Raw genomic sequence first — 15,517 nt, forward strand, 5'->3', positions numbered from 1 at the left:
TTTTTTCTGACAGATGATATTCATTGTATTTGTTCTTTTAACATTGGGGTGCCTAGATAATATTTAGATTTTTTCTATTTGCGTAAATTTGGAATTTCGGTATTTTCCATGAGAGAGCCCCTTGATTTGGTGTATATGCTCCAAGAAAGAGTAAAAAAGGGCATTGTATATTTTCTCTTACACACTATATTATGTGCAATTTTGCTTTTAACGTTGGTGTACGTAGAAAATATTTATATTATTTATAACCACGTAAATTGAGAATTTATATATTTTACATGTTAGAGCTTATTGAGATGGTGTATATACTCCAAAACAGAGTAGAAAAGGGCACTGTATATTTTTTGGAACAGATTTTCTTAGAGCAATTTTGCTTTTAACATTGTGGTACATAGATAATATTTATATTTTTTTTTATACGGTAAATTTAGAATTTTAGTATTTTACATGAGAGAGCGTATTCATTTGGTGTATATACTCCAAAAGAGTGTAGAAAAGGGCATTGTATATTTTTTCATACAGATTATCATTACAGCAATTTTGCTTTCAGCATTTTGGTAAATATTTAATATTTATATGTTTTTCTATTCACGTAAATTTAGAGTTTTGGTATTTTACATGACAAAGAATATTGAGATAGTGTATGTACTCCAAAAGAATGTAGGAGATGGCATTGTATAATTTTTCTAACAGATTATTTTTTGAGCAATTTTGCTTATATCATTCGGGGACATAGAGGATATTTATATTTATTTCTAACTGCGTAAATTTAGATTTTCAGTATTTTACATGAGAGAGAATATTGAGATGGTATATATACACCATAAGAGAGTAGAAAAGAGCATTGTATTTTTTTTCTAACAGAGTATCTTCCACGCAATTTTGTTTTTTACATTGGGGTGCATAGAGAATATTTATATTTATGTCTAACCACGTAAATTTAGAATTTTTGTATTTTACATGTGAGAGAATATTGAGATTGTGTATATACTAAGAAAGATAGTAAAAAAAAGCATTGTGTATTTTTTCTAACAGAGTGTCTTTAGAGTAATTTGGTTTTTAACATTGAAGTCAAAGGAAATACTTACATTTTCTCTATCCACGTAATAATAGAATTTCCATGTTTTACAAGAGGGAATATGGAGATGGTGTATATACCTTAAAACAGAATAGAAAAGGGCATTGTATATTTTTTCTAACAGAGTATTGTCAGAACAATTTTGTTTTTAACCTTGGGGTAGAAAGAGAATATTTATATTTTTAGTAATTTTGTGTTTAACATTTGTGTTAAAATGAGTATGTATATATTCTGTAACCGCATAAAATTAGAATTTCCATATTTTACAAGATAGAGAATATTGAGTCGGTGCATATACTTTAAAACATAGTAGAAAATTGCATTGTATATTTTTTCTATCAGAGTGTCTTCAGAGTAAATTTTTTAAGGTTAAATTAGAGTATTTATATTTTCTGTAACTGCATAAAAATAGAATTTTTGTATTTTACAAGACAGCCAATATTGAGAAGGTGTATATACTTTAAAATAGTGTAGAAAGGGGCCTTGTATATTTTTTCTAACACAGTATTTTCATAGTAATTTACATTGTGTGTGGGGAGCAAATTTCTCAAATCCCTTTGAACATATTCTCCCTCTCCCCTGTTTTTCTCTTTGCTCACTATTGAATCATTTTCAGGTTTCTTGATTTCTTATCTTTTCCCAATGAGCATTTTAGCTTCTGTCCACTTCTACTTTCAGAATTCTTCAGCTGCCAAGACCCACCTCCTCAGAGAGTTGCTGGAGATTTTAGTAACAAAAATTTTCTCTGTCACATTTAGGAGACGTGCTTCCTTATCTTTATTCTATCAAGCTGGGTGAATTTACACATAACACTTTATATCTTAGAACCAGTTTCCTCTCTGTAGAATGTAGCTAACCTCTATTCTGTGGTCACAAGGATCCTCAAAATAAAAAATAATCATAGTTCATATGTGTGGCTTACTAACCATGTTCTAGAAACCATGTCAAGTGCTTTCTGCAGATGGTTCCCCTTTTATTTTACTATTGGAACTATCGTCAACCCTACTTCGCAGACTACTAAATTGAGTGTCTGAGCTGCTAAGCCACATGTCCAATGATATACAGCCAGTAAGTAACAGAATGAGGATCAGCATTTGAGATAGAAATATTCTACACAAAATGTACTGTTACAGTGAAACTAGAGTGGTATCATCTCAGATAAGCATTCATGCCTGTTCGCTTATCGAATCGGCCGAATACATTAAATGCATTCAGGAGATTGGGAGACATTGTTTAAATTTTCCCCAAAACCCAGAAGAACTCAAAAGTACTCATTGTCTTGGCCTTATTGGTATTTGACTATGAATACAATAGATCCCACAGAAGCAAGTCTAGTAGAGTGGCCTTGGAAAAAGGCTGGGATTTAGGAGCAGTTTTAGGCAACTCAAGCCTTCTCTGCTTCCATTTTCTCATCTGTACTTTCATAATTCTGATTTTTAAGAGCACCTTTGTTGAAAGTAAAGGTTCAGTGAAACAGCACAGATGAAGTCCTTCCTATTTGGTCTGGCATGTAGTAGTTGCTCAACACCTCTTGTCTATTATTGACGACCACAATGATAATAGTGGACTAATAATGAATTGATAAAATATGATTATGTAAGTTCAAATGAGTTTTGATCTCGCCCCTCTCCTCTGTTTCAGAGGCTGTATTGTTTTTATGTTCTACATTGTATGGCTTAACGTTGGCAGGTGGGGGATTTTGATAGACACATGATAAAATCAGAAGCCCCAAGACTTGTATTTTCATCACAGAAATGTATTACTTCCTTGAGTTTTGACCTGGAGAGAGTTACTTTGTCTAAGTTAACCTCACTTGTAAAAATAATCATAAATATACCTGCTCTTTCTCGTCATCTCAGCCTCTCCGCAGTCAGTGTGAGGTACCATTGGTATAGTGTATATGAAGGGGTTTGCAAGCTCTGGAGTGCTGTATGTATGCTATTTTGCCTCTTCAATTGTGAGTGGTGTTTTCCCATTCTCCTTAAATGACCCAACACTACGCTCTTGATAAAATAAATGCATTTGTGCATGATCATTTGGCAAATAATAAGAGCTGCATTTGCAAAAATTTTTCACTTGAACAGCCAAGTGAGCCACTATGAGCTGCACTGTAGCAGTGACATTTATGATAATTTGTTCAGAAGAGCAATTGCCAACTTGCCTATTTGACTAGTATGGAGTACTATACGTTGTTTAGGGCGATGAGATCAGTAAACCAGCAATTTGGTAGAGCCATCAGAGAAGAGGATGAAAAGAAATGAATATCTGAGATCCTGAGTTTCCAATCAGATCAAGAAAAAGAAGCCTATAAGAATAGGTCCCATTTATTTCGGGGAGAAACATACACCGCTTTGTATGAAGGCTTCATTTTCTAGGAATATTTTCTAATGCTTTCAAAAACATTGTGATATATGTAGGACTATTCCCATTTTACAGATGAGAAAACTGAGGCTATGAGGTTTAAGTCACTAGTCTGCTCCTTCTTCGATTCTGGTTTTTAGAAAATGGTGCCACCACCTATCCAGTCACACAAGCCAAAGTCCTATGAGTGAGCTCTGGTTTATCCCTTTCTCTCTCACTTCTCATATCCAACTTACCATTCAGGCCTGCTGATTTTAGTTCTTAAATATCCCTTAGCTTCTGTTTTTTCTTTCCATTAAAATTCTCATTACAGCCCTTCTGTGGATTACCTCCTGGCCTTCCACCTGTGTGTCTGTGTCCATGTTGTCTCCAGTCTGTCCTCCACGTAAGTCAGACCATGCCCCATACCTCCCAGTCCTTCTTAGAATGAGGACAAACCTCCTCACCACGGCCACAGTCTTCTTTCCATTTCTCTGTCCTCATGGCGTGCCCCTCCTCTCTGCTCTGCACTGCAAAGACTCAGCATCTTGTACTGGCCAAGGTCCAGGTCCCCCTGCACCACATATTTGCCAGGAATGCCAGATCGTCCTTACTTTGCCCACTTACTGCCCACTCATGCTTCTGATCTCGGTCCCTCCCTAGGGGAAACCTTTCCTGACCTTTGTAACTAAAGCAAAGCCTTCTCCTGGGTGCTCTCATTGTTCCAGAGACCTGCCTGCACAGCACTTGTACCAGTTAAACCTTTACATTAACTGGAGTGACAGATATGTTAGTGTCCACTGCTGCCTCGCAGGAATAAAGCCAGAAAAGGTAAGGCCCTATCTGTGTGCATTTCTACAGTCTAGTGTGCTTAGTGAGATATTGTTTAAGAAGAATGAGTTGGACATGACAGCATGGCTAGAAAGTGATGGATTGAGGATTGAAACATACTTCTTTCTGGTTCTAGAGAGTTGGCTGCTAACACTATTCACTTTGGGACAGTGTCATTTTAGGACTGATAAGGGTACTTTTTGCTAAGATCAAATATATTTTGGGTCCATCAGATGAAGTTTGATAAAAGTGGGTTATTCAGAACCCACTGATAAGCAGAGCTGCCTGACCAAGATTTTCAGATTTTGCATCAAAGAGAAAAGTAATGAAAGTGGGCTGATGGGAGGGGAAGGAGGGCTGAAAAGTGAAGCAGGAACAGCTATTTCTATAGTGCCCTTGACCCTGCCTTTCTCTGTTCTTCACTCTGGCTGAAATTGACCACCCTGAGTGCGTTCAGATAATGATAAATTATCTCTATCACACTGTGTGTGTGTGTGTTTGGCTATGTACAAAAGAGGCAGCTTCTGTGAATAAATGAAGCCTTGTAATTAAGGAATTTGTTGTAAATGGCAAGATGCATTGGTGCTTGGTCCTTAGTACTCCTCGCTGAGGCCACATTTCCTTGAACTGGCTTGTATTTGCCACTGACACTACTAGCAGCAGGATGGAGGGGAGGAAGGAAGACACCAGGTGTTGCAATGCTTAGCGCCTGCTTTCAGCTTTGCTGCAAACTAAAACACTGACTGGCTTTGGTTAACCCCCTAACCTCTTTGAGCCTCAGTTTTTTTCATCTGAAAAAATCAATGATGGTTTGAATTTCTTCCGAATATGACATTCAGTTATCTCTCTCTCCATTGTGGAAGCACTGGGAGCTATTGTTCTCCTTTCTCTGGTGGCCGTTATGATTTCTGCATTATCAAGGAGCCCTCTCTAACCTAAATAACCCCCCAAAGAAATTAAGTTTGTAATCATTTCTGCCTGGTAAGCGAAATGACAAGAGAAAAGAGCTAGTTGTCAATAGCCCTGTGGATGGCCAATTAATGGGATCTGTGCAAACAGTTGCTTATAGAGCCATAATTTGCCTTTCGTTTTCCTTTGCAACTCAGAAAAAAGTGAATACTTTTCAAAGAGCCTCTCATTGAACATATTTTTTAAAAACATGTCATTAGCAAAAGGGGCACTTGGTTGCTTGATTGCCATATATCTCTGAGTATGTGGAACAGTTATTTTTAGCTGGGGGTAACTAGCTGACAAGAAAGCTGCAGCATCTTGGAGGCAGAAGAATCTTTGTATGTCTTATGTTGGCATGGAGAAAGCAAAGCGAAAGGGCAGAGTATAAAAGGTTGTTAACTAGATAAGGGGTCAGCTGCATTTCCTCTGGCTGCTCAGAGGTGAGACCCTAAAGCAATGGAGACAACATTGTGGGTGGGAATGTGTTTGCAGGGTCTAATTAGTTTACCCAAGAAAAGCAAAAAAGAGAGAGGGCTAAAAATATGTAGATTGTAAAATTCATGGCTTCATTTGCTCTTCTTTGCCTTTGAAACCTTTTAAAAACCTTATAGTAGAACAATTTGTAATCCTTGAAGCCTTTTTGCTACCACTCTTGGCAGCTTGTCTAAGGCCACCGTAACTTATCAGCTACTGGGGAAAGTTGTTTAAACTCTCTAAGCCTCCTTTTTTCCCACTGGTTCACTTAGGGGCACCAATTCCTAATGTTTCTGCCTGAGTTATTGTTTTTCAGATCCCATAATTGTTTGCATATGTGCTCTATAAGATGCGTCACCTAGCACACGTTGTGGGCAACCTCAGGTGTAGAAGTTAGGACATCTTTGTGCCTGGATTTGGCTGTTACTAACAAGACGGAACGGGGAGGAAGGGCAGAGTAGACTACTGTAGAATTTTTCTGGATTCTTTTGGTTTCTCCAGAAAATGATACTCTTCTTATATTTAAAGATAACTATCTGCCTAGGCATATTGAAATTCTAAGGTTGACACCACTTTGCATTGATCCTAGGGCAGGGTTTCAGGATTGCTGGAGCAGCATCATCCTTTTACAGTATAGATTTCAGTCAGCAGGCTGGTCATGGCCTCCTCAGTGTGCAATCTTCTTACTGATGGTGCGCGTCAGTGGGCTGGACTCACAGTTTCCATCTCTTAGGCTGGGCAGGCCCATGGTGGCAATGGTAAAAATTTCATGGGAACATACATCAGAAGTAATAAGAAATCCATCTTCTTAAAGCCTTCATAGGAGATTTCCTGAAGATTTATAAAAGGCACTTCATTGATCAAATGACTCTGATGTTTCCCCTCACTGGAAGAAATTCAGGTCACCAGCCCACTTAAAATCATTGTGTTCTCCTTTTGCAGTAACCTCTGCTCATATAATTTCTTTATGGCATATTATATACTATTAACTTAATATCCTGATTAGTGGAGCTAGCAAACACTCAGTATCACTATAAACTGCAGTATCATAACTGACTTCCTTTAAAAATCATCTAATGTTTCTTTAAAATCACTGGTGCTTTTGTAAAGTAGTTCATATTTAGGAATATGAACATTTTATCATGCTGGAAAATTATTTGAATTCCTTTTCATTTAAAACCTATAGCTTTCTATTTAATCTAGCTTTCACAAATATTTTCTTTGCCCACTATAGAAAAATCGAGTTTAGAGATAAATGTAAAGTCACTCATAGCTCCATCCAAAAGTCAACAACTCTTAATATCATTATTTTTGTTCTTGTTCTCAGTATTTTTGCTGAATCTATGTTTCATAGAGTTTCATCATATGTCAGATAAAACTGCATATATATGAGTTTTTAAACAATACATTTTTATTGTCATAAATGAAACACACATTTAATATGGTATGACTAGGACATATAGAGAGATATAACAAAGAAAATTAAAGTCATTTAAAATCTTACCAAATCTAATAACCATAAACCTTTCGATGTATTTTCTCAGAATACTTTTTCCTATGCCTTTTATATTTTCTTGATTATCAAGTACTTCAAGCCTATAGAAAAGACAGAAACTAATATAAGCAGCAATGGAAAATTTTAAAATATGGGTATTTTTCTGCATGTGTTTCAGATTGTTTAGTTTTTGTTGTCCTTTGCCCTCCCCACGTGTCCCTTTATTTTCCTGGCAAAACAAAGCATTACAGATATAGTTGCAGCTTCCTATACTCCATTTTATTTTTCTAAAACTTATTGATATTGAAATGTCTACCTCTGGTCTACTTACTTTCCCTGCCGAATAATACTTTACCATATGGAAATACCCCGATGTACAATTACATGCATAGTGCCATATACATTTGTTTACAGGTTTCTTGGGAAGAATCTCTCTTACTGTGTTCCCAGAAGAGGGATTGGTAAATTGTAGGGGAGGCTTGTCTTCATTTTTACTATGAATTTCCAATTGTTTAAAGTCGTTGTAACAATTGGTATTCCCACAGGAAATGTGGGGAAACTTGTTTTGTGTTTGGCTTCACTTGATATTCCTAGGCTTTTACTTTTTGTTTTTCAATCTTATGAATGTAAAATGGTATGTTTTAATTTATATTGTGCGCAGACTTTATTATTCGGGACACATGTAACCCTTCTCATGCACCACTTTCATGGATTTGTTTTCAATTGAACTCATTTATTAAGCACGGAAAATTGTGAGGTTTCTCAAAGATGGCGATGAGAACTGCTGATGGATTTGCTGCATTAGATCCACCCTCTCCAGCTCTGGCCCTCTAGTGTCAGTATTTCTGCCTTCCATTTCTAGTGCTTCCTCTTTTCAGGTTCTGGGAACATTCTGACTGTAGAAATCAGTTGCAGTAATTGGAAGAACTTTTACTAAAGTGACTTACTTGTCTTCTTACTTGGTAATTATGCAGACTGTAAAATATATTTATGAAAAAATTCAAGTTATATACAAAACCAGACACTACCAAGGCATATACAAAGTTCATGATCCCTTTTATTTTTCTCTTCTTCCTCTTCCAATATATAACCACTTGTAGAGAGCCCCTACTATTTCCTTTGTATTTATGTTTCTGTCCAAATGCAATAGATATTCTCTAACATATCTCCTTGGATCCATGAGAAGAAGGTGAATGTAATTTTTAAAAATGAATATTATATCTCTACATCAGCACAGTATTGCATTATACGGAAATAAGAGAAAGAATCTAACTCTTCCATGGACATTTAGGTGGCTTGTAGTTTTCTATTATTTTAAACAGTGTTGTGGAAAACATTCTTGTAAATGTCTTTGGACATCGATGTGAAAATTGTCTCAGGAGATATTTGTAGAAATGCTATTTACATGGTCTTTTTGCCTACTTTATTCATTTTTATTTAGAACATTTTATAGAACATTAGGAATTGGTGACTTCTAAGTAGGTGTAAAACACAGTACCGGGCCAGGTATGGTGGCTCACGCCTGTAATCCCAGCACTTCGGGAGGCCGAGGTGGGTGGATCACGAGGTCGAGTGATCGAGACCATCCTGGTCAACATGGTGAAACCCCATCTCTACTAAAGATACAAAAAATTAGCTGGGCATGGTGGTGCGTTCCTGTAGTCCCAGCTACTTGGGAGGCTGAGGCACGAGAATTGCCTGAACCCAGAAGGCGGAGCTTGCAGTGAGCCGAGATCACGCCATTGCCCTTCAGCCTGGGTGGCATGAGCGAAACTCCGTCTCAAAAAAAAAAACCAGAAAAAACACAGAACCTGGATTCTCTGAGCTTTATGTTCTGTTTGAAGCAGGGGAAGTGACAGTAACTACCTGTTAGGGTGATTTTGAGGATGAAATGAGATACTGTGTACAAAGTTTATAGCATGGGTTTTGGATCACAGCAGAGACTAGAAAGTTCAGTTTTGCCTCCTCTTAGTCGGTCCCGAACCCAAATATACTTTTAAATATTCTTTCAGCACAGATTTTAAAGTTTGATAGAAATAGAATTATATAGTGATCACTCCACATGTAAGGTTTCTTTTAGTCAAGAAAATGTTTTCAATATTCAGCCATGTTGTTGCACATGTCAATAGTTCTTTCCTTTTTTATCCTCCTATCTCAGGTCTTAAAAAAGGAATACTGCAAAAAAAAATGAAACAATATTTCCACTTGTATTCGGTTTTGGTCTACAGTTGACATTGTTCTCAAGTATCACTAACAGGTTCCCATGGAGAGAAAAATTTATTTTCTGTCCACAACATAACAGGAATTATAACAGATGCAGAAGGTCTACTAGCCCTGTGTGAAAATCATCATGTTGACTATATTTCTCAAAAGTTAAACTCAGGTGTAGGGGCAGCTGTCAGTCTTTGTTTCCTCACTATCAATCCCACCACTTTTATTTTTTCATTTGGGGAAAATAATAATGACTGTAAGAACAATGAAAAAATAATAAAAGGACAGTAAAAAGGTTGAATGCACTGGCTGTGGCAGGGAGCAATCAGAAATGGTTTGTTATTTCCCTTCACTTTATCAAAGTTGCTACGTGGACTCATTCTTACCCACCTGTTGGGTAGAATCTTTGACATTTTCTATTTCACTGAGCAATTTAAGATATTAAGAAATTCTGTCTAGTTCAAAACAGGAGCAGAAAACCAAGCACCACACTTTCTCACTCATAATTGGGAGTCGAACAGTGAGAACACATGGACACAGGGAGGGAACAACACACATTGGGGCCAGTTGGGGGTCAGAGGAGGGTGAGACGGGGAGACCATTAGGACAAATAGTTAGTGCATGTGAAGCTTAAAACCTAGATGAACGGTTGATAGGTGCAGCAAAGCACCATGGTACACATATACCTATATAATAAACCTACACATTCTGCACCTGTATCCTGGAACTTAAGAAAAATCTTGTTTAGTTTAATTTCCAAACTCAAAAATCTCATTCAGCTGAAAACTTAACCCTTTTTTACATATTTTAACACATAAAATCATCAACAATGAAAACAGGTAGAGGTTGAGCATCTCTGATCCATAAACCCCAAAATCCAAAATATTCCAAGATCTGAAATTCATCCACATCGATGGCTGAGATAGCGATATGTGTGCTTTCTGATGGTTCAATGTATACAAACTTTGATTCGTGCACAAAATTGCTAAAAATATGTAAAATTTTATTTGCGTTATGTGTATGAGGTGTACGTAAACATAGGTGAATTTTGTGTTTAGACTTCAGTTATATCTTTAAGAGATCTCTTTATGTATATGTAAATGTTCCAAAATATGAAAAAAGTTTAAAATCCAAAACACTTCTAGTCCCAAGGAATTCAGATAAGGAATATTCAACCACTACGTCTAATAAGTCATGGATACTTTAAAATGAAATTTTAAAAGTATTTAAAGAGTCCAAAAGACATCAGGAGAAAAGGGACAGGACAAAAAGTGGGGAAGGGGATGCAAACAAAAACAAACAAAATAACGAAACAAAGCATTCAATTGTAAGCTTGAATCCAATTACATCATTCAACCACTAATAAATCTATATTTAATAACGTTAAATGTTAATGAATCATACCACATACTCCAATTCAAGTGCAGAGATTGCCAGAATTGATTTAAAAAACCCACAAGACCCAGTGCTGTATATGAAATACACACTTTGAATAGAAAAAAAAAGACAAATATACGTAGGTCTAAATAAGTACATTTGAATTTTTTTAAGACAGTTTCCTACTCTATCTCCCAGGCTGGAGTACAGTGGTGCTATCTCTGTTCACTGTAAACTCCGCCTCCTGGGTTCAAGCAATTCTCCTGCCTCAGCCTTTTGAGTAGCCGAAAATACGGAAACCTGCCACCACGCCTAGCTAAATGTTGGGGTATTTTTAAGAAAGCTGGGGTTTCACTGCATCGGATAGGCTTGTCCTAAACTTTTGACCTCAAGTGATCTACCTGCCTCAGCCTCCCAAATTGCTGAAATTGCAGGTGTGAGCCACTGTACCTGACCCTAAATGAGTACATTTAAAATGATATACTATGCAAACAGTCAGTAATGGAAGTGTGAAGAAGCTATATTAATACCAAATAAAATATGCTTAAGTCAAAACAGTATTTCCAAAGATAAAGGAAGATAGTTCATGATTACAGAAGAGTCATTTCATCAAAAAATGGATTAAAAATAATTTGTGCGTCAATTTGCACAAAAAAAAATTGAACTAAAGGAATAAACAAACAATCCACAATTTTTATTGGTGATTTTAATACCCATCTCCCAAGCAATTGATAGATAAACTAGACAAAATCTTAGTCAAGATGCAGATGACCTGAACAACACTCTCCACCATCTTAAACAAACCAATGGAAGACGACACCCTATAACCACAGAATACTGTATGTTTCAAGTACATGTAGTGTTCACTAGGATAGGTCACATGCTAGGTCGTAAAACAAGACTGAATAGATTAAATCAAATTGAATTCATGCAGTGTATGTTACCTGACCACAATAGGATTAAAACAGAAATTAACAATAAGAGAACTAGGAAAGCTCCAAGTACTTGGAGATTAAATATAATACACAAGCCCAAGAAGAAATCAAAAGGTAGAATATAAAATATTTTATTCTAAGGGATAATCAAAATACAACATGCCAACACTTATGAATTACAGCGATGGGAGTTCCCAGAGGGAAGTATAGCCGTACATGCTTATACTGCAATAGAAGAAAAAGAGAAAGGTCTAAAATCAATGACGTAAATGTTCATCTAAAGAGGATTGAAAACACACACACACACACACACACACACAAACACAGAGCAAAGAAAACTCCAACGAAGTAGTAAGAAGGAAACAATAAAGGTAAAAGTTCAGAGATAAACCAAATTGAAGACAGACAAAATAATAGAGAAAACTAACAAAGCAAAGAAGCTGGTTGTTTTAAAATATCAACATTAATAAACCTTAAGCTACTCTGATCATGAAAAAAAGAGAGGAAACACAAATGGTCAGTATCAATATCAGAAGTGAAAGCGAAGTGAAACTATCACTACAGATCCTGCAGACGTGAAAAGGATAATAAGAGACTATCATAAACAACGTCATGGTGACAAATTCTGCAACTTAGATGAAATGAACAAAGTATCTGAAAAATACAACAAAAACTAACACGAATTTTGCAGAAAATGTGTCTGGGAAAATTAAAAGATACATTAAACAAAAGAATACGCAAGCCACAGCCTGACAGAAAATGGTCATAAATCTATTTTCAGTAAAGAGCCGGATTTCCAGAATACATAAAGCAGTTTTATAACCTGAAAATAAGGCTGGGCACAGTGGCTCACACCTGTAGTGCCAGTACTTTGGGAGGCCGCGGAGGATGAATGGCTTAAGGCCAGGAGTTTGAGACTAGTCTGGGCAACATGGTGAGACCCTGACACCTAGTATAAGTACAAAAAATTAGCCTTGTATGTTGGCTAATATCAATACAAAAAGTTAGCCTGGTATCAGCTAATTGGGAGACTGAGGTGGGAGGATCGCTTGAGCCCAGGAAGCAGAGGCTGTAGTGAGCCAAGATTGCACCATTGCCTTCAAGCCTGGATGACAGAACAACTAAAAGAAAAAAAGATAACAATTACTGTTTAGAAGGGGAAAAAATTTGAGGAGCCACTTTGCAAAGATAATATACAAGTGGGACAAAATGGTTAACATCAAGGAAATGCAGATTAAAACCACAGTGAGATACTAATACACACCCCACAAAATAACTAGGTTGGGAAAGACTAAACAACAAATGTTGGCAAGAATACAGCACAACTATAACTATTGCTAATGGGACTATAAAACAGTACAACTACTTTGTCAAATTTCTGGAATTTTCTTACAGAACGAATATACATCTCATCTATAATAAATTTCCGAGTTAGGAATCTACCCCAATTAGTGAAAATACATGTTAATAAAAATACTTATAGAAGACCACAATAGCTTTACTTATAATAATCAAAAGTTGAAAATGTTTCTGGTGACCACAAATAGAGGATCAGGTAGCGAACTACGTTATTTCATAGCATGAAATACTACTCAGCAATAAAAATGAAAGAGATACTGATATGTGTAACCTGACTGATAAATATAAAAATTATTTTGTGGACTGAAGGGAGCCTTATATATAGGGTTATCACAACATGATTCAAGTTACGTGGAATTTCTAAAGTTGGCAAACTTAGTCTACAATGAAAAAAATTCAAGGGTACAGAGCTGGAGACTGAGACAAGTCATGAGGAAACTTTCTGGGATTGTATTAGTCCGTTTTTTCACTGCTGATAAAGACATACGTGATACTGGGTACTTTATTCAAAAAAGGTTTAAGGGACTCACAGTTGCACCTGGCTGGGGAGGCCTCATCATCACGGCAGAAAGTCAAAGGGACATCTTACATGGTGGCAGACAAGAGAGAAATGAGAAACAAGCAAAAGGGCTTTCCTCTTATAGAAGCATCAGCTCTTGTGAGACTTATTCACTATCACAAGAACAGTATGGGGGAAACTGTCACCATGATTAAATTCTCTGTCACCAGGTCCCTCCCACAACACGTGGGAATTCTGGGAGCTACAATTCAAGAAGAGATTTGGGTGAGGACACAGCCAAACCATATCAGGGATTATAGTAATGTTCTTTATTTATAGAGTTTTGGGTTACACATATGTATACTTTTGTCAAAATTCGGTAAATACATACTTAAAATTTTTGCATTTCATCATTTGTAAACTTTACACCAAAAGGAAAAAAAAAGGTACCAAATTCTAGTTAATGCACGTTGAGTTACTGATGTCTGCAATTTACTTTAAAATGCCTAAAAACTATAATGGATTACTGGATGGATAGAAAGATGGATCTATGGATGGACATGAGATAAAACAAGACTCCAAGTTGGTGAAGATACAGTTAAAGTGTTCACTGTAAAGTTTTTTCAACTTTGCTGTACGTTCATAAATGTTCATGATAAAATATCAACGAAAACAATTTTCATCCCTCCCCCTCTGTGACAGCCTCAGCCTGAGAAACCCACAGTGGGAACGGAAAGGAGGGCAGTGTGTTTGTTTATGACCACCCACCCTCACTTCTTAGCAGTGCTTTCTGGCTCTTCTAGGGTTGGATAGGGGCAGGGAGAAAGGAGAGACAGAGGAACAGATAGGGCCTTATTGAATAGTTCAGCTGTATTATGGTGTCACATTTTAGGAGCAGGCATGCAGTTTTGGGCCCTTTCTCATGCGTTCCTGAGAAATTCTCCTGGTAGGGATCTCTGACAGCAGTTCACTACCTCAGGTAATACAGTTTCTAGGAAGCCACTAAGAGCACTCCCACCACCTGCCTCTGGGGGTCCTGGGCAGCCTCTTCCTTACCCCTGGCAGGAAGCTTTTCAGGGCAGCGTCCTCCTTAAAATCAATGGGTTTCTCTATTATGGAATTCCTATTTGACCCATATAAAACATGCAAACACCTTTGTTTGGCTTAACTTGAAGTACGGGCCACTCCCAGCTCCAGTCTTTATCGCTTCTATCTGCCCCATTATTTCAACTTGGCCACAGCCTTTTGCCTTTGGATTGTATTAGATGGGATAGCAGTTCCCGTGTTCTCCAGCCTTCAGGGACGTGAGCTAATCGGTTTGAATGGTTAATTAGAAGTTCCTGTTCAGGCAGCTCATTAGCTTTAAAATGAAGCAGCAGCCTTTTCCCATCCATGAGAATTGGGTGAGGAGGGAGTTCATACAACACACAACCCTTTCAAAAGTCTTCAGTGTAATTAAAAAAAATGCCCAGCGTGGTGGTTCACATCTGTAATCCCAGTACTTTGGGCAGCTCAGGTAGGCAGATCATAAGGTCAGGCTTTGGAGACTACCCTGGCAAACATGGGGAGACCCTGTCTCTACTAAAAATTCAAAAATTAGCTGAGTGTAGTGGTGGGCCCCTGTAATTCCAGCTACTCAGGAGGCTTAGGCAGGAAAATCACTTCAACCTGAGAGGCAGAAGTTGTAGTGAGCCGAGATCATGCCACTGCACTCCAGCCTCGGGAACAGAGCAAGACTCTCTCTTAAAAAAGAGAATTTTTAGTCCTGTCCTATAAAGGTAAGAGGTAGATAATAACCTATTCTGTCAAACTGGTTCTTGCCCACACCATTTGAAAAGTCTAGAACCTGATTGTAAATGAAAGGATTCTTGACAACTACTGTTTGGCGCTTGATCTTTGACTCCAATGCCAAACTTGGAGAAGACAGCATGTTTCCACTGTTCTGAAAACAGTAGCTAATCTGTGCT

Source organism: Callithrix jacchus, chromosome 19 (genome assembly GCF_049354715.1).
Source record: "Callithrix jacchus isolate 240 chromosome 19, calJac240_pri, whole genome shotgun sequence".
In the NCBI taxonomy this organism is placed as follows: Eukaryota; Metazoa; Chordata; class Mammalia; order Primates; family Cebidae; genus Callithrix; species Callithrix jacchus.